We start from the raw sequence: 24,204 nt of genomic DNA, 5'->3' as shown, positions 1-24,204 counted from the left end.
AAGAAACGTTCAGGGACAGGCAGCCCAGAGGCAAGGGGGCTCAAGGACAGCACTGGAGGGAGAAGCAGGTGCTGGGGGGCAAAGAGTGATGGGCACAGCCTGGCATGGAAGCAGCGGGGGACTAGAGCGGGGGTGGGTGCAGGAAGGGGGCAGAAAAGCAGAAGCTGGGAGGAGAGCAGTGTTGCCAGCTTCAGGTTCCACTAAATTAAACCACCAGAGACCCCTCTCTCCCCCCACCCTCGGCTCTTCCTCCTGCTCCTTCTTGGAGCCCCTCCCTCAGCCGACAGTCTCTCTGCAGCCTTTTCCTGGCCCTGAGGGACCCCTTGCTGTCCACAGACAGGCTGAGCAGACAGGCTGAAGCTTTCCATCAGGGTCTTGGGCTTAAGGACTAGGCCACCACCAGGTTTGGTTTGGTCTGTTTGTAACCTGTTCCTGCTCCATATTGGGGGGAAATATGTCCGACAGAGAGAGGCGAGGAGTCACTCACTTGGGGTTTCTTCATAGGCTGGTTTCCCTGTGAAGACAAAAGCAGAAGGTCAGAGCTGGAAGGGACCTCCAGAGGCCACCCAAACCCATTTTGACCATTTGGCTCTCAGATACTGAAACCTTCCCAGCAGATGCTTCTCTTGTCTCTTCCAAACACCTCCAAGGAAGGGGAGCCCAGAAGGGGAGCATTTCAAGGAACTCATGTTACAAAGAAGTAGAAAAAATTGAGGAAATTAAATTTAAAAAATCAACATGGGAATCAGGCAGTGGACAAATTCCAAGAGGGTGGAAGGAAACATTATCCAGTCCCTTCACTTATTCCTTTTCAGATTATTATTTCACTCCCAGCAGACCCATAATCCTCAAATTTGCCCAGAGAGGGGGGAGGGGAGGGAGAGATAATGAACAGTGCAATTCTAGGCAAGTCTACTCAGAGGAAAGTCCTATTCAGACTTCCGGGTTGGTGCCATTGTTTAATGGCGGATTCCCTCCGAGCTCCGGAGGGAATCGGCTCCGTAGCGTCTGGGTCTGGCCGCTGCGGCGAAGCGGAGACCCTTAAAATCACAGGCGCGGATGCCTGTGAACACAGAGACTCGGCGGGCACCATTTGCGCCCCCCCAATCCGCGACGGAGCCTTTTTAAAGGCTTCGGAACGGAGGCAGGGTGAGGCGTGGTGCTGAGAGTACTCCCTCGCCTACGGAGTGAAGCCGCAAGCCATTGACAGAGAGCGCCAACTTCTTCCAAGACCGATTGGACTCTAAAACATAAACCCGTGAGTAATACGGAGATTGGAATTTTAAAAATTTCTAATTTTGGATTTGGAACGAGCGGGAAGGGGCTAAAAAGGAAGTCCACCCCCCCCTCTTTGTAAACAATTTAAAGCAAAGGACTGGGTAGCTAAGGTCGAGAGAATCTGTTTCTTGTTTTTTAATGAAAGATCCTGACTTCACGGTTTTGACACTATAAGAAGATTTACTGGAGGATAAAAAGAATTTTGGGAGCTGAAATTTCACACACCCCCCCCCGAGACCCGGGAACGTCCTATGAGAAAGCCTGTTGCATTGAAGATTTTGACAGCTGTCAAGTGAGCTGTTAGTCAGCTAGTTGTCAACTGGAAAAAGAGAACATTGTTTCTGCTGTTTTTGCTGGTTTACTTGGTATAACTTGTTGAAAATAAGGAGGGCTGATACAAAATAACTGGACTTTTGGTTTTGAGCTGAAAGGAACATTAAGGAGCTAAAATCCCCCTAGAGGGGTAATAGGGACACTACATCACAAAAATGGCTGGAGTATGTAAAATCCAAGCAGAATTGGACAGAGCACTCGTTCTCTTGGGAAACTTGCAAGATGAATACAATGCTTTGTCTACAAAGGTATCACTACTACACTGGACAGTAAACAACAGTTTTGAGCCTGATAAGGACTTGAAACAGGAAGCCTATTCAACTGAACAAATAAATGAAACTGAAAGTGTAGACATGATGGAGCAATATGTTGTTTTTGAAGAAAATGAAGGAGGAGCAGGAGATTTGCAGGAGCTAAAGGAGAGTTACAATATGAGGCCTGACATGATGATAAAAAAGGACAATAAAAATTGGATGTGGAAAGCCTGGTCTGAATGGGAGTCTGGAAAATGGAGAGATCCCCTTTGGAGGAGATCTGAAGACCTGAGGATTACAAATTTGTTGAAGGTGAAAGCTGGAGCTTTGGGGACATCTGGATCTGAAAGAAATTTGAAACAAGAGTTGGAGCACCCCATAGGCTTTGCTTTTAAGTATGGAGGACTGGCTGGAAGCAACATGGATTCTGTTGGGCCGGAGCCCCTCCGAGACTTGGGGCTTAACATCAAGGACTATCAAAGAGACCGGCAGAAAGGAACTGAGAGAGATATAAGGGCCTCGGACGTGAGATCTCCAGGCTAAATAAATAACATAAAGACTGATGGATATTGGTTGGGGACTGGAACCGGGAAAAGGGTGGGTGGAGGTTGGGAATCCAAAGGGTACATAAGGATAATTTGCTTTTTATATTTTGTTAGTGGTAAGGAAATTGGGTAAATCGTGGAAGGGAAATTTTGGTCGACTTTAGGAAAAAGGTTTAAGAATAATTAATGGGGTATAAGTATTGATGTGTGATTTTAATAGGGTAAAATTGGTTTTTTTCTTTTTAAATTAATTGAAAATAAGGCTGTTAAAAATAAATTGAGGAAATGGAAAAAAGAAGTAAAGTAAAACAATAGTATGTTAGAACAAATGTTTAAGTTAAGGTAAAGAAATAAGTTAAGGACTTGCTGAACTGACAATTTAAATTGGAATACAAGAAGGGGAGGTGTGAGGAGGTCTGAGAAATAAGGTTAAGAATAATAAGTATCAGGAACTTTATGTGTTTTTTCTATTTTTTGTTTAGTTATGAATATTATGTATTTTTGTGTTTCTTTTTTTTTTGTTTTGTTTATTTCTTGTTTGTGTCTGTTGTGTGTTTCTTGAAAATGCCAATAAATATTTAATTAAAAAAAAAAAGGAAAGTCCTATTCAGTTCAATACAGCGTCCTCCCAGATCAATAGTTATTTATTCATTTAATGAAGATGGCAGGGCAGTTTACAACATAAAAATACGAAATGAGAGCACAAAATACACAATAAAGCAAAAACAAACTAGTAACTCTGCTCCCACAAACACATTTAAAAGGCCAAAGGCCTAGTTAGAAAGAAATGTTTTTGCCTGGCACCTAAAGATATGTAAGGAAGGCTCCCTGCTAAGTGTGTACAGGAATGAAGGCTTAGGACTGATTAAAACATCAGGTGGGAAGTGAACTTCCTGAGCACAGAGTGAGTGCAAAGCAATGACCAACAGGACTTTGGGTTCATGTTCAAAGGGTGTTTTATGGGGAGGGGTCTCTGTAGGGATGCCAGCGACAATTGCCAGGAAGGCTCCACCAGCACATTCCCAGTCGGAGGCCAAGACTGAAGGACACAGGAGAGGCAGCAAACACATCTACTGTTTACTTACTGAGCTTCTTGATGGTGAAGATGATCCCAGAGACCAGCAGGATGGCCGCCATGACACCCAAAATAGCTCCCACAATGAGCCCCAGGTTGACTAAAAGGGGACAAGAGACATTTTTATTCAGACTGGCGGCAGCAGCTCCCCAAGGCCTCAAGCAGGAGATTTGAGTGGAGGTGCTGAGCTATGAGCCCGGGAAGATTTTACGTGTGCAAAGCAGGCTCTCTCTCTCTCCTGACAGGCCAAGGTCCTCTCTGTAGTGGCCCTGATACAAGGGAGTTTATTGTCCACCAGAGTCCAGCAAAAAACCCCAATATATTTAAGGAAGGCAGTTGACAGGCACACCTGTTTCATCACAGACTCCAGACTTAAAAGCAGATCTCCTCCTGCTCAGGTGCTTCAGCCTTCTCTGTCCTGACCCTGAGAGGAAGGGATTCCCTCCCCTCTGAGACCCCCCAGAGCCCAGCATTACAGGCCTTCAGGGAAGACACAAACCCTTAGGAAAAAGCATCTTGTGTAGGGTTGCCATATGTCCGGTTTTTCCTGGGCACGCCCTCTTCTTCAGACTTAAAATGTCTGTCTAGACAGATTTTTAAAATGAGGCAAAATGTCCAGGTTTTTTTGTTTGTGGAGAATCTCTGAAGTCCGTAGCACTTGGTGAGTGAGCCCTGGTCCCCTCCGCCCTGCCTGGGTGAGTCTTTGGCTCAAGGGCCGCTTCCATAATTCTCGCTTGCCTGCCTGTGAGAAGGAGAGTCTGGGGTGTGGGTGGGGATGTGCGTTCAGGTGCTCCTGCTGGGGAAAAGGGAGTTTTGCTGCTAGACATTCTGCTTTGGTTCTTGCAGGCACAGCTTTCCTGGCAGTGTGTGTGAGACGATCCTTGTTATTAAAATTCCTGCTTGCTCTTCCCAGCGGTGTGCGGGTGTTTGGGCTGAGTGGAGATGAGTATCAGTTTTTCTAGCTGGGCACGAGTGTGAGGAGGAGCGAGTGAGAATCTTTTTCACTGTGAAGTACACTCAGTCCGGGGCTCCCTCTTTTAAGTTCACTGCCCCTTTTTCAGTCGCAGGGAGTGTGAGTAAGTCAGCCATGTGGAGGAGAGCATTTGATTTTGAAGAAATAACACATCTGCCCACATTCTGTGACATCACAACTGCTTGGGCTTAAAGGCAAAAAGGTGACAGCCAGTTTTACCTATGACATCCAATTTGGGTTTAAGGCCTATGAGACACTTGCCAGAAAAGGCTGCATCTCTGTCGAAATCTACAGATTCTGATTCAGCTGCTTGCCTCCAGAGACACAGACAGGATCCAGCTGGGGTTCCCCATCTGAGCTGTGCTGCAGCTGAAGGAAGGAGTTGGGTGGAAATCCCCCTCCCAGAGCCCACCCCTTCCCCTCCTGTCTGTCTGCCTGTCTGTCTCTCACCAGGCTCCTTCTCCCAGGCCACGTCCAGAGGCTTCTCCAGGCTGTCATGCTCCACGCGGCACCGGAAGCGCTCCCTCTCCTCAGGGTTGATCTTGACGCTGAGCAAGACATAGTAGGTCCCGTCTGAGTTGAGGGCGACCAATCCTCGGAGGGTGCCCTCCTGCCAGACCTCCCCATCCTTCACCCAGTTGGCATCAATCTCCTTGGGGTAGAAGCCGTGGACTTGGCAAACGAGGGTCTCCAGGCCGTCATAGTCTGCCTTCCTGGTCACCTTCACCACCGGAGCCTCTCAAAAAGGGCCACATTGGGGTTAACAGAGAGACATCCACAATGGGAGCCTGAAGGAATCCTGTATTTTTTAAGAGCAGAGGAGCAGGGATCCAAGGGGCAACCTAGTCAGAATCTCACATCTTCAAAAATTAAAAAGAACTGAGTATAAATGGGATTCCTCAACCTCCCTTGGCATCTTCCCCTGTCAGTGTCTATGCTGGAACTGTTTGTAGATGTTTTATCCTTTGCTTGCCAAAGCAGACTCCTTTGGAAGGGAGGACAGGGTACAAATTAAATTAGTTTATCATCTTGATAAAGCTCTAACACTACTCAAACATGACAACTTGTGATTCCAAGATTGTCCCAGGGAGCTGCCTCTAGGCTGAGGGGAAAATTTCACCAGGTCCCCAATGGCGGGATTCATTCAGATCCTTCCAAGTTGCAAGTCATGAACTGAGGGCAGCTCAGGCTGATCCTGGTTCCTCTCTTGAGGGGGAAGAAATGCTGGACTCGCTGCTCTCTGTTCTCTGTGACTTTTCAGCCCAATAGTTATTGAACAAAGCCAACAGCCCTGGGAAAGACAGAGCTCCTTTCTAGTTCTCCCGCCTGCCCTGAAAGGGTCCCTTGAGGTTGCAAAGGGCCCATCTCCCTTCTCCACGGCAGCCTCCCCTGGAGTGGAAAGGGCAGACCAGGAGGCCCAGTAAGCCAGCAACTTACGCACATTTAACTTGTGCACATACAGCTTTACGCACTTGCCAACAATATTCTAAAAACCAAAAAGAGGCGGCATGCGTCTGGGGAAGAAGGACTTTGGCAACCCAATCGCCCTTGAATCCAATGTGTTTTGACTATACACAATTTTGGCTTTAGGCACGATTTGCAGAATGTAACCCTTGTTCAAAAACTGGCTCCCTGGGTAGCTGTTGTCTGAAGCAGCTGTTCCAGGATCCCACCCACTTTGCAATGCCTGGACTGGAAACTCAGGTCTGGGAGGGGATGTGACTCTGCTGGGGGGAGAAGGAAGGAAGGAAGGTCAAGCCCTTTCCCAATAGAAACCCAAAACAAGATGAATTTGCTCAGATCTCTCTAAGCACGGCTAATACGTATGTGTCATTCCTCAAAAAGGGAGGGTGCTAGAATTATTTCATTTTCAATTAATTTTCAAAATTAAAAAAATCCTTCCAGTAGCCCCTTAGAAACCAACTAAGTTTGTTCTTGGTATGAGCTTTCGTGTGCATGCACACTTCTTCAGATACACTGAAACAGAAGTCACCAGACCCTTATATATAGTGAGAGGGTGGGGAGGGGTATTACTCAGAAGGGTGGTGGGAATGGGTGATTGGCTGATAGGTGTGCCCTCTGGGGCTGGTCTCTAAGGTGCTACTGGAAGGAATTTTTAAATTTTGTTTTGACTGCAGCAGACCAACACGGCTATATATAAATGAGGGAATTCCCATAGTCTCTCACTATGTTCAGGTTTTCTCCTTCTAGGCCACAAGTGGCTAACCTACAGTATTAATGAGGGGGCTGCATCCTTCCCTCTAAGACATATTTATGGGTTCCCCAAACATTTTCTATTTTTTAAAAAACGTTAATATCTTTAGTTTTAAAGACTTTTCAAATAGGTACATACCCCAGTGTAAAGCCAGAAGGTTTTCTGTTTCCCCCTCCAATCTATCTATTTTAATTTTGTTTTTATTTAAAACACATTTTGCTTTCTTGGTCACTTCCCTGCTGTTTCTTTGTGCCCCCTCTCCCCAAGCATCTCCCCCCCCAAATCATACTCTGAAGTGACGCCTTTTCTCCTCCCAGAGTCCCAAACTTATTTCTGCCACCACCACCAAGAAGAGTGTTTGCTGTCTGGTCCAGAAAGGAAGACTGTTAAGCGGCAGAGGGGAGCTTGAAGGGAAACTGCCCCACTGAGCCCCCTCCCCTCCCCACTGCCCCCCCTCTTACCTGTCCTCAGCAGAGTCTCATTCCCATAGTCCAGGTATTTCTGCAGCCACTCAATGCACTCCTCCTCCAGGTAGGCCTTCCGGTACTGGTTCCCGGCCATGTTAGCATCCCACTTCCTCTTGCTCACTTGGGCCTCCGTCTCGGCTGCTGTCGAAGTGAGGGTCTCCTTGTCAAAGGCAATGAAGTCCCTCCCATCGTAGCCATACTGGTAATACCCTCCTTTGCGCCCGTCTGACCTCAGCTCACAGCCGTACATCCACTGAAAGGTGTGGATCCCTGGAAGGACCAGAAGAGGCCCAGGAGGTCAAGGGGGGGTCAGAGCAGCCCCTCCCCCATCAGCAAAAGAGCCCAGGAAAAAGGATTTATTTGCCTCGGACTCAGGGAAGAGGCAGCAGTCAGAGGGGAGAAGAATCAACCAGCATTGTATCTTTCTGAAGGCTCATCCTTGTAACACGTTCACTGAGGGAAACACTACAATCCTGAGCCTATAAAGTCCCCCCCCCCCAATTCCTAGTGGATTCTCCTAACTCCCTGGAGGCGGGGGAGGGCTGGGGTTTCCCTTCCTGCCCAACCGGAGCATCCCTTGCAGGGTTACAGTCTGTCCGTCTTTCCCCCCAGCTCTGCTCCTCTGGATCTTGCCCCTTTTGGAGAGACGCCTCAGCTGTCCCCAGTCCCAGAAAGGGGCAACATGGAAGGGGGACGCCCACACATTGGGGCCTTTCAAGAGAGAAGGTCTCCTCTTCCCCTCCATCTCTCTCCCCCCAGCTTCTCCATATCAAGGACCTTTTCCCTAAAAGGAGGGAAGTCATGGAAGGGCCTTTGGAAAAAGAAGTTTCCTCATAGCCTGGGAGGGAAAGGGAAGCCGCAAGGGGGGTTTGCTCCACTTCAATATGGCTCCCATTCCCAGCAGAAGCCAGGCTGCCCTTGTCAAAGATGGCGGGTCCCAGCACCTTCCTACCCACCCCATGGGGCTACCACCAAATCTTAAAAACAACAACAACATTAAAACAACATTTTGAAGTCCCATAATCCTTAAATTTGACAGATCATTTTGATTCTCCCATTACATATTACAGTGGACCCTCCAGATACACACTTAATTCGTTCCGGGGGTCTGTGCACAACCCAAAAAGTCTGCAAGCAGAGGCGCCATTTCTGCGCACGCATGTGGCGCAATAAGAGCGTTTCTGTGCATACGCGAGCGGTGAAATCCTGGAACAGCGTTCATACAGTGGTGCCCCGCAAGACGAATGCCTCGCAAGACGAAAAACCCGCTAGACGAAAGGGTTTTCCGTTTTTTGAGCTGCTTCGCAAGACGAATTTCCCTATGGGCTTGCTTCGCAAGACGAAAAGGGCTTGCGAGTCTTGCAAATTTTTTTCTCTCCCCCCCCTTTTTCTTAAAGGATTAGCCGCTAATCCTTTAATAGCCGCTAATCCGCTAATCCTTTAATAGCCGCTAAGCCGCTAATAGCGCTAATCGGGTTGCTTCGCAAGACGAAAAAACCGCTAGACGAAGAGACTCACGGAACGGATTCTTTTTGTCTTGCGAGGCACCACTGTATCCCGAAAATACGCAACCAGCGGTACAACTGTACATACATTTCTTTTTGCATATTTACTTGGAAGCTAAGCCACACTGAGTGGGGTTGGACTTACTTCCAAGTAAACATGCAGAGGATCAGGCAGTTACATTTGTGTAATAAAATAAAATAAAATAAAATAAAATAAAATAAAACCCTAAAACCACCTGGGAAGAATCTGACTAGCCCATTTCTGAACTCTCTTGTTGAGGGACTCTTTCCTGGCAGTCAGTTCCATGGTTTTGAAGAGTCAGTTCAGGTTTTGAAGAGCAACTACCATATGTGGGGGGGCCGTTCTCTATCAGCCCCCAGTGTCCCTGTGGGAACCCCCATCTCCCTATGGAATATGGAATAGGGACACCATCCTTCTTTCCTGTCGTCTCCAGCAGTGCAGACCCTGGCCGGCCGTCCCCCCCGGTTCACCAGGGCAGTGGGGAGGATGAGGAGGCAGAGGGAAGAAGTTTCACAGAATGGAGAGAACTCCTGGCTGTGCCTATTCTGGGGTCATAATTGCAGGAGACTGTGGGGGGGCATATTGGCACTTCATTAATGCAACTAAAATCCATTTGCTGCCTGGGACAGGTATTAAGGCCCATGAGCACAGAGTCATCAAAGTTTCAGGTACCCCCCCTCTAATTTCAATATCGGCAGTGCCATGGCTGGATTCCCAGCTCTTTGCTCTCTTCCAGGATCCCTCCCTATTACTCCTTTGCCACAAAGCCAGTGTCAACAGTTCCAGGGCGGAAGCCAAGCATCAACTGGCATCCTTGTTTTGTGCCACAAATAACAGGCATAGGGGGTGAAGGGAAGACATTTGTGCCTGCCACTGCAGTCTTTTTTTGTAGAATTTTCCATTATTGTGTCCCCCCTCCAATACAAGTGCTATTGCATATAATATTAAGCAAATGATGCATTTGAGGGATTTGAACCCTGGTTCAAGGACAACTGTAAGGTAACTGTGCTCACAGAGTGGACTATAAAGATATAAATTATGGAACAAAGAGATGTTTGTAAATGTGTGCCTAAACACACTTTGCCTATATACTAAACCAGGCTTAGGCAAACTCCAGCCCTCCAGATGTTTGGGGCTACAGTTCCCATCATCCCTAACCACTGGTCTTGTTTGCTATGTCTGATGGGAATTGGAGTCCCAAACATCTGGAGAGCCGGGGTTTGCCTATGCCTGTACTAAACTCTTTACTCCTGGTGAAAATAATTAAATGCAAATGTTAAGCAAACTTGTTACTTTTCATTTCCCCTCGCTTCTGAAGCATGTCAGGCTGCACCCGGTCTCCCCCAATGACACCCCACATGTAGACATTTGAGGGAGGCAAGAGCTCACAGGATATGGGCCACTTGGCCTAGCTTGTGCCAGTCCCACCTGAGGCAGCCTTGTGCCAGTTCTGGTGCCACCACCTCCACCCCACAGCCAGGGTTGCCAAGGGGCTGGGAGCAGGAAGCAAACTTCTACAGGCAATGCTGTGTGTGTGTGTATTTACACAAGGGGCAAACGGCAATGCAGAAAGCCAGAGCCAGCAGCTGAGCGTGTCTGTGAGGGTCAGGAGGGTCAGGGCAGCCCCAGACTTCCTTCAGGTTCCTGCTTCCATCCTCAGCCGAGAGGGAGCAAAGCTCAGGCTGCAAATCCCTTCTGCTGGTGCATTCTTATATATGCTAATATATAATATATATAATGATGTTCTTATGTATGCTAATGCTTGTGACTTTTAAATCTGCTCTTCAATTCCAGTATCTGAAGCATTGATCTGGTGTTTTCACTCGGCACGTGGCATCACCCGGCACCCGCTGAGACCCCAGACCCCTGGCAGGGCCCACAGGTGCTGAGGACCCCAGCCCTGTCTCCTCTAGGCCAGCCAGCAGGGTCAGCAGACAGCCATTTTGATTTCCCACAACAAAACCATGGAGAGAAGCTACGTCAGGCACCCCAAGACAGGATGGGAAATGGCAATGGTTGCTCCTGGCCATCTACAGAGTTCTGTTGGTCTCTGTGTAGCCTGAGGGAGCTCAGCAATGGAGGAGAGGCTGTCCCAGAGGATACCAGGTTGCTCTCACTTCTGATTTAGGCTTCCCCTTTCATCTCAGGAGCCTTTGCCTTACAGCTGAATTGAGTTTGGGTATAGAATGTCTTGCATTACAGAAGCCTCTCTCAACAGAAATCCTGCTTTTCTGGTCTGGATTCAGCTAACACAGCTAGTCTAAAAACCAAGTCTTACTTATTGTATTGCTCTTTATTACGGCCATTGGCCCATCACACAACAGTTTCCCATACCAACATAATAAAGTCTTACTTACACAACTGGGGCTTTCTCCCCATCTCCTTCCCCACAAATCAGCTGGGGGGTGGGGTAGGGCTGGGGGGTGGGAGAAGCCCCAGAAAGGTCTGCAGGGGGAGGAAAAGGGAAATTGCTCCCTCTGGGAAGTAGAATGATTGTAACAGTGCTACTTTGGAGTCCTCCCTCTAGAACTACTCAACATATTGAAGAAGAAGAAGAAGAAGAAGAAGAAGAAGAAGAAGAAGAAGAAGAAGAAGAAGAAGAAGAAGAACCTTTTCCAAGACCATGTCCCTGTTGGGATACTGCCAGGGAGATAAAGTCCATCTGAGCCCCCAAGCTCGGTGCCGGACGATCCATCGACCTCCCGTAGTCACGCAGTACCAGCAATTTAGCGACACTAAGCCTCTGGCTTAGAGCACACTCTATCAGCAGAATTCACACAGCAAGAAGTTGCACAGCATGAGAGCAGAACTGCATATTTACAGTTTTATTCAGCGTAGGTCAGAACATGAGAAGACATGACCGTCTGCTCCGACTGCTCAGGCAAAACAGCCAGAAAACGAAAGGAACAGACAACATAAACATCCTGTGAGACAGGAAACACGCAGGCTGTTATACAAACATCCTGCTCCCTTTTAAGGTGGAAGGGAAATATCCTAACATCCTCCCCCTTTCCGTGTAACCTGTAGTACCTGTGGTTCAACCCAATTGCAACCTTTGTGCGTAAACCTTAAGTTGTTCTCTGTTAACAACCTTAGACAACAGATCAGCAGGAATTTCATTTCCTGGCATGTAGGACACCTGAATGAGTCCTTTCTGAATACACTCTCTTGCACGATGTAGCTTAATCTGCAAGTACTTGGTCCTTTGCTTGCAACTCTCCGAGTTCAGCAAAGCCAAACAAGATCTATTGTCTTGATACACTTGTATAGGACATTTCACAGAAACCCCAATGTCCTTAAACAGTTGCATCAACCATTCACAATCCATGAGTGAAAATGACAGAGCATTGAGTTCTGCTTCACAGGAACTTAGGTTAACTGTCGTCTGCTTTTTGCACAACCAGTCAAACAGGCAGTGGTTGTACATGTAGCATACTCCAGAAGTGCTTGTACCATCCGTGGTGTCACTTCCAAAACTTGCACCTGCAAAGATTTCAAGACCTCCAGTCTTCTGACTGGTGAACCTCAGCCTGTAGTGCATAAAGGTAAAGGTAAAGGTACCCCTGCCCGTACGGGCCAGTCTTGACAGATTCTGGGGTTGTGCGCCCATCTCACTTAAGAGGCCAGGGGCCAGCGCTGTCCGGAGACACTTCCGGGTCACGTGGCCAGCGTGACAAAGCTGCATCTGGCGAGCCAGCGCAGCACACGGAAACGCCGTTTACCTTCCCGCCAGTACCTGGGGGTGCTTTCGAACTGCTAGGTTGGCAGGCGCTGGGACCAAGCAACGGGAGCGCACCCCGCCGCGGGGATTCGAACCACCGACCTTTCGATCGGCAAGCCCTAGGCGCTGAGGCTTTTACCCACAGCGCCACCCGCGTCCCTGTAGTGCATAGTCCCTTTCAAATACCGGGCTATGCGCTTCAGAGCTTTCCAATCCTGATCAGTAGGATTGTTAGCATGTCTGCTCAGCAGGTTAGTGCTTACAGCAATGTCAGGTCTTGAACATCTAGCAATGAAATTCAACTTGCCTAGAATGCATCTGTACAGCGTTGTGTCAGAAAACGCTTCAGCAGTACTATCTACCTGGTAACCTGTCACCATCGGTGTGTCTGCTGGGTTTGCATCAACCAAATTCAACTGGTTAATACATCAGCAATTTTATGTGTTTGGTGTACCAGAAAATTACCTGCTTGGTCCCTCTCCACCTGCAGAGAAAGATAGTTGGATACCTCACCAAGATCCTTCATGTCAAAGTGCTCCTTCAGCTGAGCTAGGGTGCTTTGGTAAAAAGCCTGATTCTTCCAAAACATCAGAAGATCATCAACAAAACATAAACAATACAGTTTGTTTTGCCCCTCCTCCTTGACAAACACACACGGATCAGCTTTGTCCTGGTGAAAACCTAGAGAAAGCAACGTCTCAGTGAGTTTTGTGTTCCAACACCTGGCACTCTGCTTGAGACCATACAAGGATTTCCGCAGTTTACAGACCATTCCCTTCTGTATTTGCATCCCATCAGGTGGAAGCATGTACAGCTCCTCCCCCAAAATCCCGTACAAAAAAGCTGTATTTATGTCATGATGGGAAACATGCAGTTTCTCCTCCGCAGCGATCTTGAGCATCAGCCGAATGCTCTCATATTTGACCGTGGGTGAGTAGGTCTCGTGGTAATCCTGCCCTGGTACCTGTGAAAAACCTCTGGCAACCAATCTGGCTTTGTGTCTGACAACCTTGCCATTCTGGTCTGTCTTGGCCTTGAAGACCCATTTGCTGCCAACCAGTCTCATCCCTGGGACTACCGGTACCAGCTCCCAAGTCTGGTTCCTGTTCAAGGAATCAACTTCAGCCTTCATGGCATTAAGCCAAGGCTCAGCATCTTTAGAGGTTAACTCCTGGACCTCTTTGAAGCTTGAAGGTTCCCACACCTTCTCTGAGCTACTAAGAACAGCAGTTGCCGTCTTAGCAAACTCATCAGCAAATCTCTTCGGAGGTTTGCCTTTGGTCGCCCTTTCAGACCTGCGAACCAGACGCAAGTCTTCTGGACTCATCTCCTCCTTCTTAGGAGAAAAGTGACCAATGGTGAACAGTGGTTCTTCCAGTTCATTGTCAGACTCATCAGACGGTCTGACTGAGGCCTTTGCGCTCTTGTAGTCTGCTGTGTCATCACTGTCACTGACAGCAGCAGCAGCGCCGCCCACTGAACTGGAATCCGAACTCTGATCATCATCATCATCATCATCAGTTTCCTCAGCTTTCTCAGCATGATCTGCTTTCTTTACATCACCTTCATCCTCCTCTGGGTAACTCTGGAAAATTCCCACATTTTCCCCCCACTTAGGATTGTACTCAACACTCCTTATGAACTTAATGGATTTAGAGTTAGTCATCCACACCCTGTATGCACCTTTTTCGTACCCCATGAACAAACCATGTGCCCCACGCTTCCCAAGCTTGTTGCTTTGTGGGGTGTGTACCCACATGTCAGAACCAAAGATTCTCAAGTGCTTGACATTAGGTTTCTTACCAAACAACTTCTCATAGGGAGTGCAGCCAATAGGTGATGATAGTCTTCTGTTAAAAGAATAAACAAAATTCACCAGAGCCTCCCCCCAAAACTTCTCAGGGAGATTGGCATCATGCAACAAGGTTTTTATCCCTTGCAGCAACGTTTGATTTGCTCTCTCCGCAAGCCCATTCATCCATGGCGATCTAGGCGTTGACAAATCATGCTGGATTCCCTTCTCAGTCAGGAAAGCTTCAAACTGCTGAGAAGTGAACTCCCCGCCCCGATCAGTAAACAGACAGCCGATACGTTTACTGTGAGCATTCTCCAACCAAGCACAGAATGCCTTGAACTTAGGAAATGCTTGCGATTTCTGCTCGAGCATAAACACATGAATGTACCTGGAAAAAGAATCGATTAGAACCATGAAGTACCTTGCTCCTCCCAAAGAGGGCGCTAGAGGACCTACCAGGTCTGCGTGAACTAGCTGGTAGGGTTTGGAAGCCTGCCTGCTAGACTCCTTGCCTTTTGGAGCAACCTTCACCTTGTTCTCTGCACAAGATACACATTTCATGTGAAATTTACAAGGTTTGATGTTCAAACCTTCAACCAACTCAGGCATCTTGGCTAGCGCTTGCCAAGAGAGGTGACAAAATCTGCGATGTGCATCGTGAATGCATCCTGCATGAAGAACCTTGTTAGTTTGTGCAACACAACAAGTATCAGCATTAGATATAACAGCATTGTCATCATAAGTTAGACAGAACAAACCATCCATCAACTTTGCATGCAAAATGTCCTCTTTGCCTTTTCTGATGACACAGACAGTCCTCTTGAAGGAAACCTCAAAACCACGCCCAGTCAGCTGTGGTACACTAATCAAATTGTCCGCAGCTCCTGGAACATCTTCACTACATCTTCGATGGTAGTATTCAGACTTGCAAGTTTCACAGTCCCAACTCCTGCAGCTTGCAAAGTCCTTCCATCAGCCAGCTGGACCTCTCCATCTTGAGGTGTGAAGGAGATAAACAGATGGCGGTCTTTGGTGAGATGGCGCGTGGCCCCAGAGTCAATAACAAACCTGGCCTTGGCCTTGTTTCCCACCGGCGTGGGCTTTTGCAGCTTGCCTTTAGCCTTTGGTGAAGCTGTGCCAGCAAACATAGCCTTGTTTTCCACTGGCGAGGGCTTTTGCAACTTGCCCCCCTGCTCCTGGCCATCAGACGTGCCTTTAGCCTTTGGTGGAGCTGTGCCAGCAAACATAGCCTTGTTTTCCACTGGCGAGGGCTTTTGCAACTTGCCCCCCCGCTCCTGGCCATCAGACGTGCCTTTAGCCTTTGGTGGAGCTGTGCCAGCAAACATAGCCTTGTTTTCCACTGGCGTGGGCTTTTGCAACTTGCCCCCCCCGCTCCTGGCCATCTGCAGGCTTTATCCTTTGTTTACAACTGGCCTTCCGGCCTCTGCATAGGCTCTGACCTTGGTTCTCACGAGAAACAGAGCTCTCAGCTGCCGACTCCTTGGCTCCCCCTGGAGGCTGGAATGCTGCCTGGGATGACGTTATTGTCTGCTCCCCCTGCAGCTTGCAACCGGTGCCCTCAGCACCCCTGCATTCACTAGCATTCTGGGAAACAGCCAGGACCTCCGATGCATTCAAACACTGGGCTGGGATTATTGGCTGGTGGGCCTTTTTCAAAGCATCCCACATGTCACGTGCCGTGAGATTTCCAGCAAGCGTCTTTATTTCCTCCAGAGAGACGGATAAGACTATAATATCAATGGCCCTCGAATCCTGGGCCTGCCATTTCTCTGTCCGAGGAACTGGAGTGGCTTCTGATATAGTATGCCAGACTCCAAACTGACGCAGCAAACTCTCACACCATTTTGCCCAGCTCTGATAATTGTGCCGATTTAACTTTGGGCACTCAGTGGCCTCCGAAGCTTGGAAAAACTCCATTCCAGCTTTTTACGTGAGCCGTTATGCCTTGGAAGACGTGTTATCTCGGCAGCCCATTAATCACGATGCCTCTGGCTCGGCTCCCAGGCCAATTAGTCTTTGCCGGACATCAAAGACTTTTCCGCGGCATCCAGAAAAGCCCCTGCTTTCACTTTCCCAGCACATACCTTTCAGCAGTCTGTCGCTGTCTTACTCTCCTGCAAGTGCTGTGAATCTGGGCCCATAACCTGTTGTTGGGATACTGCCAGGGAGATAAAGTCCATCTGAGCCCCCAAGCTCGGTGCCGGACGATCCATCAACCTCCCGTAGTCACGCAGTACCAGCAATTTAGCGACACTAAGCCTCAGGCTTAGTGCACACTCTATCAGCAGAATTCACACAGCAAGAAGTTGCACAGCATGAGAGCAGAGCTGCATATTTACAGTTTTATTCAGCGTAGGTCAGAACATGAGAAGACATGACCGTCTGCTCCGACTGCTCAGGCAAAACAGCCAGAAAACGAAAGGAACAGACAACATAAACATCCTGTGAGACAGGAAACGCGCAGGCTGTTATACAAACATCCTGCTCCCTTTTAAGGTGGAACAGAAATATCCTAACATCCCCAAGGTGATATAGTTCTTTTTATGCACTCAACAATGGTTTGTGGTTGACCTATGCAAACAACAAACCAAACCACAAACCCCACCAGCTGGTTTGGATATGGAGCTTTTGCGGGGGCGGGGGGGGGCGGGAGGGGAGTTGCTTTGTAAGTAACGCTTTGACTGTAATCTCACTGTGACAGTGACAGTCCTAAGTGTAGACTGCTAGACAATCAAGTAAGTACAGATGTTTAATAAATGCTGGAGATCTTATGCAAGTTTACTCAGAAGCATGTCCCATGAAGTTCACTGGGGCTCCTTCCCTCCCAGGTAACTGGCCATACATTTTCCAACTAAAATCAGATAGACTGAAACTCCCAAAATAACACCACCCATAGTGCTTAGTAAACAGATTATTTCTGATATTAATGGGCCCTGATCCAGTTGTGGCCTAATGCTCCTTTCTGACACAAGACAGTAAAACATGGCAGCCCCAGGCTAATAATTGCCAGTGTCGATCTTCTGGGGACTCCCTGGCTGCAGGATGACCTTGGGGGCTCTTGTCTACCCTCCCACTTCAGTTGCCCACTGTGCTTATGGTTTTAACCATGTAGTTGTCACTCTGACCCCCAAAACCCAGTCCATTTGTGTTCCTTAAAAAGGCTTCTCTTTCAACACTGTGCCAGGGAGAGGGAGGGGCTTGGTGATGGTCAGAAGGGTCAGCCAATCAGCACCTCTGTCTGGGCAGCTGGCTTCTCCTTAAGCAGGACCAGAACTCAAGGCTTGCTTGTCTCAGCCTCAGGATCCCCACCCTTCTCTCCCCCCCCCCCCCGAGGAAAACGAACTAGACAGATTTCCTCAAAAAGCCTAAGTTGAGCCTAGCATGGAAGGAAGGGCAGGCAATGGAGACATTTCCTTGGGAGGATGTGCAGGTCCAGAGAGTATCATACTGGGGGGGGGGTCTGTCCTCCAAGTCTTGTTCTCTGTGTACCCCACCCCAACCCATCCCTGCCCCCATTAGGACCTTGAATGGGATCTTCCCCCTGGAGCAAAGCCTCTGCCCTCCTCCACTCCTTCAGTTATGAACTGATCAGAAGGGAAGGGGGAAAAGCTTCTGCCCTGGGTACAGACCCCCACCCTCCATTTCCTTTCCTTCAAGTAGCCCCTTCCATGCAATTCCGGCCCCTGGAGGGAAGGATATTTGGGGCGGGGGATGTGATTCTGTACCTCTCCTGCCTTCCACTCACCTCCACTCTGGTTGTAGCGATTCTGCAGATTCTGCAGACTCACCCTGAACAACAGCTCAGAGCCCTGAAAGTTCTGGTTGTTCCTTTCCTGGTACTGAGGATCCTCCATCTCCGCCTTCTTCATCCAGGGAACTAGGGACAGATACTCCTGGGTGTCACTGTCATACTGAACAAATGGCTGGTCATCCACGTACCCCACAGAAATGAACTGGGGCAGCCCCTGGCCAGGCTCAGACACGGCTGTGTAGAAGTAGCGCAGGGAGTGAGAAGTGGAGCCTGGAAAGGAAGAGAAAAGGGGGCAGAGAGTTAGGGGTCCTGCAGATGAAGGCAGCAGCCTAATCCTGCTGTATTGCAGGCAGCAGCCCTGAATTAGGAGATCCAAAGTCCAGCAGGGTTTGTGGGAGTTTGAAGACCTGCCCTTAAACACAGAGGAGGCAGAGCAGAGGGAGCCTAAGAATCAGAGAGTTGGAAGAGGAAAAGATATAAACACAATGTCTGACCTGGGTCTTGCTTCCTGGGCTCTGGGAGGCTTTGGAAAGATCTCCTGGGAATTCAGGACAGCCCCACAAGATCCTGTGAGAACCTGCCAGAGTCTCTTATGCAAGGCAGAGAGCTTCAAAGCTCTTTTGGTACTGGGAAAACCTTGCACAAAAAGAGCTCTCTGCCTTCTGCATATATAATTTGTGTGATTCCAGCATACAGTTGAAATCCTTCAAGTTAAATGCATTCCAGTTTCCTGCACTTTCCACCAGTTTTCCAGGGAGATGTAAAGTTAATTGGCCTGTAATTTCCGAGATCCTTCCTGGATCCCCTTTTGATAATCGGTGTTTAAATGGTTCTATCTTGCAATCTTTCAATGGTCTGAGCTGCCACCTACAGAGCAGGTTGCCCACTTGAGAAAGAAGGCCCCACAGGGATAGCAGGGGCAGGAGGGCAAATGCAACTTTGGGGTCAAGTATCAACATGTGGCCCCACATCCCCTTTCCTCACACTTGCCCCTTCACGAGATTGAACACAGGAAGGGGGCAGAGCGTGGCAAAGGAGGGCTCACTTTCCCACAGGCTGTACCAGCTCTGGTCACCAGGGGGCCTAATGAGTCTCCACAGGAACAACTAACAACTAACCAACAAAGGGAGGGAGCTGAGCAGAGGCTTCAGCATCATATCCAGAGCTGGACTGCCTAGGAGAAAACACACACACACACACACACACACACACACAGCTGGATGGAGAGAATCAGTAAGAGACGAGGCATTTCTATGGTGGAAGGGGGGGACACAGTGCTAAGCGGGATAGAGCAATTCCTGTTTTGTTTCAGGTAGCAAAACGGGCCTTATTATTATTTGAATTCATATATCACCCTATACCCAGAGATCTCAGGGTGGTTCACAGAACGAAATCAAAATCTAAAACCACAAAATATTCAATCAAAATAAAAACAACAATCCAATAACACCCCCCCAAAAAACCCACATTTTTAAAGGGAATAGGGTGTCAATCAAATCAACCAAAGGCCTGGTTAAAAAGGAACGTTTTTTTGCCTGGCGCCTAAAGGTGTATAATGAAGGTGCCAGGTGAACTTCCCTGGGGAGAGCATCCCACAGACGGGGAGCCAGTGCAGAGAAGGCCCTGTTCTCGCATTGCTACCCTCCAGACCTCTCAAGGAGGCACAGCACACGAAGAACGGCTTCAGCACCCGCCCGCCCTGCTAGCCCCACCCCCCCACTGCTCCAGGTGCCAGGGCAGGTACCGTAGCTCTGCCCCTGCCTTAATAGTGTCTCAACTCTGCTACCTCCCTCTGGCTCGGTCTCCTTTCAGGCAAGATCAAATGGGATCCACTTCCCAGACCCCCCCTCCTAGGACGAGGGCTCCCCCCACTTCAAACCACAAGAGCTCAGAGCAAGGCTGCCTCTGGTTGTGGCATCTGGCTAAACAACACAGGCAGATCTGCTCAGTGGTCGGGAGACAAAGAGCCACAAAATGAGTCACACGTGAGACCCCAAAGTGAGGAGGAATCTGAAGGAACCAGTGGTCTCCACCACCCTTTGCCCAGCCCTGTAGCAGACACAGTGAGGGGGCTGACCCCCATATGGAGAGGGTTCAAGAGAGAAATAACAGGTCTTACTCTTTAGTTCTTAAAGCTTTGTAAGTTACTGTGAGAATTTGTATGCACAAGCAGCTATTAAACTAATGCTAGTATTATATTCATAACATTTTCCATTAGAGAAGCACAAAAACTATTTACTATAAAAGCAAACAATATTTTTTTTGGAGGGGGGAGGAATCACAAATATAAGAAAATAACCAACCAACCAAAACTACATAATCATATTCTTCAATAAAGAGGACCCAAGTGCAAAACAAATGTTATCTTGCTTGAGCCACGAGCCCAGGAGTGAAGCGGCCCCTGCCCCGGACGGCATACAAAACAAGCCAAGCCTGGGAAACAGAAGTTTGCGAAGGGATTATTTTCTTCCCCCGCCCCAGAGCAGAGTCCTTACCTGCGCAGTCCAGGAGCAGCAGCAGGTGGACAGCCGCCCACAGGATCAGGGGGGGCCAGCGGAGGAGGAGGACCCCCATCTCCCCCCAAAGCGAAGCGCCCTTTTCCTCCTCCCTCCGCCGCTCTGAGACCCGCTCTCTGCCCCGCCTGCGGAACCAGCGGCAGAGCGAGCCGGGATTGGGCGAGGGGAAAAGATTCCACCAATCGAAATTCGGCGCGCAGATGGCGGCATCTGTCGCCAGGCAGAACTCGAGGCACAAGTGGTGAGCGAGGCTGAAGAGGGAACGAGGAAGTTCTTGCAGCTCCTCGCTGGGAATCGCCGCCTCCCTCCCCTTCTCTCAGCTCTTCCTGTCCTGCCCTGCAGGGAGGGCGGAGGGGGGTTGCCAGGGGAGGACCCCAGGTTCAGTCCCCGCATCTCCAGGGGGGTCTGGGAATCCCCCCCTCTCTGGAAGTGGGGAGAGGGGCTGTGAGATCCCCAGGGAGATGCACTCCAGGGCTGAGTCTGTAAAGCTGTCAGTCAAGCCCAACATTCCCAGAGGACTAACTGCCTCTATGTGGCAGTTTGTCTGTTGGTGGGTTGCTGCTGGGAGTGTTAACTGGTAACTTCTGGGATGGAGAGGCAGGAAGGTCAGGTGGTACCCGGTGAGGAAAATTTCATGTCACCCCTCCCCCACACACAAACATTGATTTTTTTAAAAAAAAGTTTGCCTGTAAAAATGGTTTTACGTTATTTCATATTTTCTTACAAAGCAATGTGGATTCTGGGCCTCTAGTAACAAGTAGGCGACTATGGACTGATACTTCAATCTAAGGATGAATTGTGTTTTGGCTTGTGTTATTTTATTTATATTTATTGTTTATTTATTTAATAAAATTTATTTTTAAAAATCTGCATAGTGGTTTACCAAAAAACAAACAAACACAAAACAAAACAAAACAAAACCACCACAGCAGCAAAATCAAGAAAAATCAACAACCCTACTTTAAAACATACAGAAGCTAAAATATTAAGATTAAAATTACTTCAACTTCCTAAGCATCTAGGTATGCTTGCCTAAAGAAGAATGCTTTCAGCAGGTGCCCGAAAAGAGTCTAGCAAAGGCACGTGCTGTGTTGCAATAGGCAGGGAGTTCCAAAGCGCAGGTGCTCTCACAGTAAAGAATGCACTACAGATATTATGAGGAACCTGTAGTACTGCTTGAAACTACTAAAGGGGAGGTTTTACTTATTGTGATTTCACTGTGCTCTGTATTATCTGAAAAGGACAACATTTATTTAAAAAACAGGACTGTACAGCAGCAATCTAGTCTCATCATGATCAGTGGGACTTATTCCTGAGCCGACAGTGCATAAGATGGGCTGCAATCCTATGCACCCCTTGCATCCAACTTGTACCTAAACCTCTGCAGAAGCCTGCACCAGAGAACTGTAGAGTTGGAAGGGACCCCTGAGGGTCATCTACCCAAATCCCTGGGGCAATGCAGGAATCTCAACTAGACCATCCCTGACCAATGGCCATCCGTCTTCTATTTCCCCCCTCAGCCAGGACACACAACAACGGAGACTGGAGGTGGGGGGAAAGATAAATTTTGGCAATGGGGCAGATTTGTCAGGCATGCGCAGGAACAGCTTGAAGACTTTAATATTTAACGCTGTATTGTTTTTAATACTTGATTGGGAGCCGCCCAGAGTGGCTGGGGAAACTCAGCCAGATGGGCGGGGTATAAATAATAAATTATTATTATTATTATTATTACTTTATACAGAGAGGAACCCCACACGGGTTTCCCTGCATGTAACGTAACAGGCAGGGAGCCAGCTCAGATAGAAAGACATTGGGGGAGAACAGGACAAAAGAGTACCAGAGCCTGCCCATTTCATCCTCTTTGGGATGGTGACGCTGCTCCACTGAATTAAAATTTCAGTCTTCACAACACAGGAAAACGGTAAACAGCTATTTTCGTGGAGGAGGGTCAAGATATTAACTGATATGCATGAAATTTCATACATAGCTATATAACCCCTAGTGTAGTAAGATAATACCTTTGGAGCAGGCATTTTCAAAAAAAAAAAAATACTAATGAACTGCCCTAGTAGGGCAGTAATTGTTCCTTATTTGTCATCCCCCCCAATGATGGAACCCGGGGCGACCCGCCCCCCGCCGCTCCCTTCCTACGCCCTTGCTCAGATGCAGTGTTCTCATGATTCACTACTATCTAGTATATAGTTTATCTCTTAAGTAACTAAAGCCTGCCTTCAGGAACAACTCTGTAAACTGAATGAATCTGAAAGTAAAGTAGTTGATGTAAATATGGCTCAGATTCATGTGTGTTTTGTTTGGAGGGACAGAAGGGATTATCAACCAGGAAGGTATAAATATTGATAGGACTTAAACGAGTTAGCAATCCACTTGTCACTGCATAAATTCACAGGGAATCCTGTGTCCTTTTTTTTAAAAAAAGCCCTTACATGTCTTAAAAGATGGCTTCCTTCTTCCTCCATTGCCACAGGCAGTAAATGCATTAGCATCCCACTCACTGGGTGTCCCTCCCGTCCTCCTTGCGTGCTTCCTTACTGGGACATCTGGGTGGCCACTGGGAGACCGCCATGCGGGACTCGATGGGCCCCTTCTCCTGCGTCCCTCTATCTAGTGGCAGGGGGTTCCAGTGGTTAACTGTGTGCCTTGTAATAAATGCTCAGTGTTGCAACTAGGGCTGAACCTCAGGGTTGAAGTCAAAACAGACACAGAGAGAGAGAGAGCGCGTATGACCACACAGGGAAGGGAAGCAGGTGGTGGGACACTGACAAACACGTTTGGTTTTAGCACAGGGTCAGGTCAGAGCCCACCAGCTTGCCACAATTTCCTTTCTCCATGTGGTTTTTAAAGGGGCATTTTATATCTCCACATATCTCTGCTCCCTTCTCTCGTCATACTGGCCCCAACATGAGTTTCTCTCCCCCTGCCTGGGACCCTCCAAGCCTGCAGGCCCAGGGTGTTGGGGTCAGGGAGGCCCCCTTTGCACAGCCAGCAAGACCCAGCAGCTGCCAAGCCTCTTCTGGAAGGCCCTGAGCCAAGGCTGGGTGCTTGGCCCAGAGAGTGCTTGGCCCACATCCCACTTCCAGAAGCCTGAACGTTGAAACCTGAGCTAAGCATGGGACACACGCAGAAGCTGCTGCCTTTTCCAAGAAATAAGGAGAGAGACAAGTAGTGGCCGCTCCTTGCCCAGGTACAAGGAAGCTTTGGATTTAAGGGGGGGGGGGCTGTGAAGTCAGAAGGTAAAGAATTATTGGGGAGTTCTCTTTTTCCCAAGATGTATGATCTCTATCATCCCTATTTCCCCTTTTCTGGTGCCAAAATATTATTGTGAGTTTTGGGGGGGGGTTAGTCTGCAGGATGCCTGAGTCCCTTCTAATTCCTGGGGTCCTGGATCCAGCCAAGGTTGAAATCTAATGGAGGGATCCATTGTTGAACTATCTTGGTGAGATGATGGCCGTAGATGTCATCTGAGCACCCTCACTAGTATAACCAAAGAAGCCTGGCTGGCTGTTTTGAGGGGGGCTCTCCGGGACCCACTTTTGGGACTCAATGGGCTCAGTCACCTCAGGGACGTCTTATGCTTCACTTTTCCTGGACAGGGATAGTCTGCCCACAATGATCCATGTTCTGCTCACCTCCTGACAGGATTATTGCAATATATGTTGTTTTTCCCAATACAGTAGGGAGGCTTCAGCTGCTACAAGATAAACCTGACAGG

The 24,204-nt window shown here is 48.5% G+C and overlaps 2 protein-coding genes and 1 pseudogene across 5 annotated transcripts in view; all 3 read right to left on the bottom strand.

Moving 5' to 3' along the window:
• LOC310756634 (uncharacterized protein) overlaps positions 1–24,204 on the bottom strand; it is an 820,367-nt gene that overhangs the window by 234,201 nt on the left and 561,962 nt on the right. The gene's annotated exons all lie outside the window — the stretch shown is intronic.
• The window catches only part of LOC310758165 (uncharacterized protein), a 228,098-nt gene that overhangs the window by 59,749 nt on the left and 144,145 nt on the right, over positions 1–24,204 (bottom strand). The gene's annotated exons all lie outside the window — the stretch shown is intronic.
• On the bottom strand, positions 212–20,922 carry LOC310756945 (major histocompatibility complex class I-related gene protein-like; annotated as a pseudogene). Its single transcript, XR_014552315.1, has 6 exons — positions 20,451–20,922; positions 17,950–18,225; positions 7,135–7,410; positions 4,909–5,196; positions 3,496–3,585; positions 212–514 (listed from the first exon to the last, which is right to left on the bottom strand). The product of XR_014552315.1 is annotated as a major histocompatibility complex class I-related gene protein-like (transcript).

This window comes from Podarcis filfolensis (assembly GCF_964270895.1).
Source record: "Podarcis filfolensis genome assembly, chromosome: 2".
In the NCBI taxonomy this organism is placed as follows: domain Eukaryota; kingdom Metazoa; phylum Chordata; class Lepidosauria; order Squamata; family Lacertidae; genus Podarcis; species Podarcis filfolensis.
The sequence above is the reverse complement of the archived record's forward strand: the minus strand, read 5'-3'. Positions and strand labels throughout refer to the sequence as shown.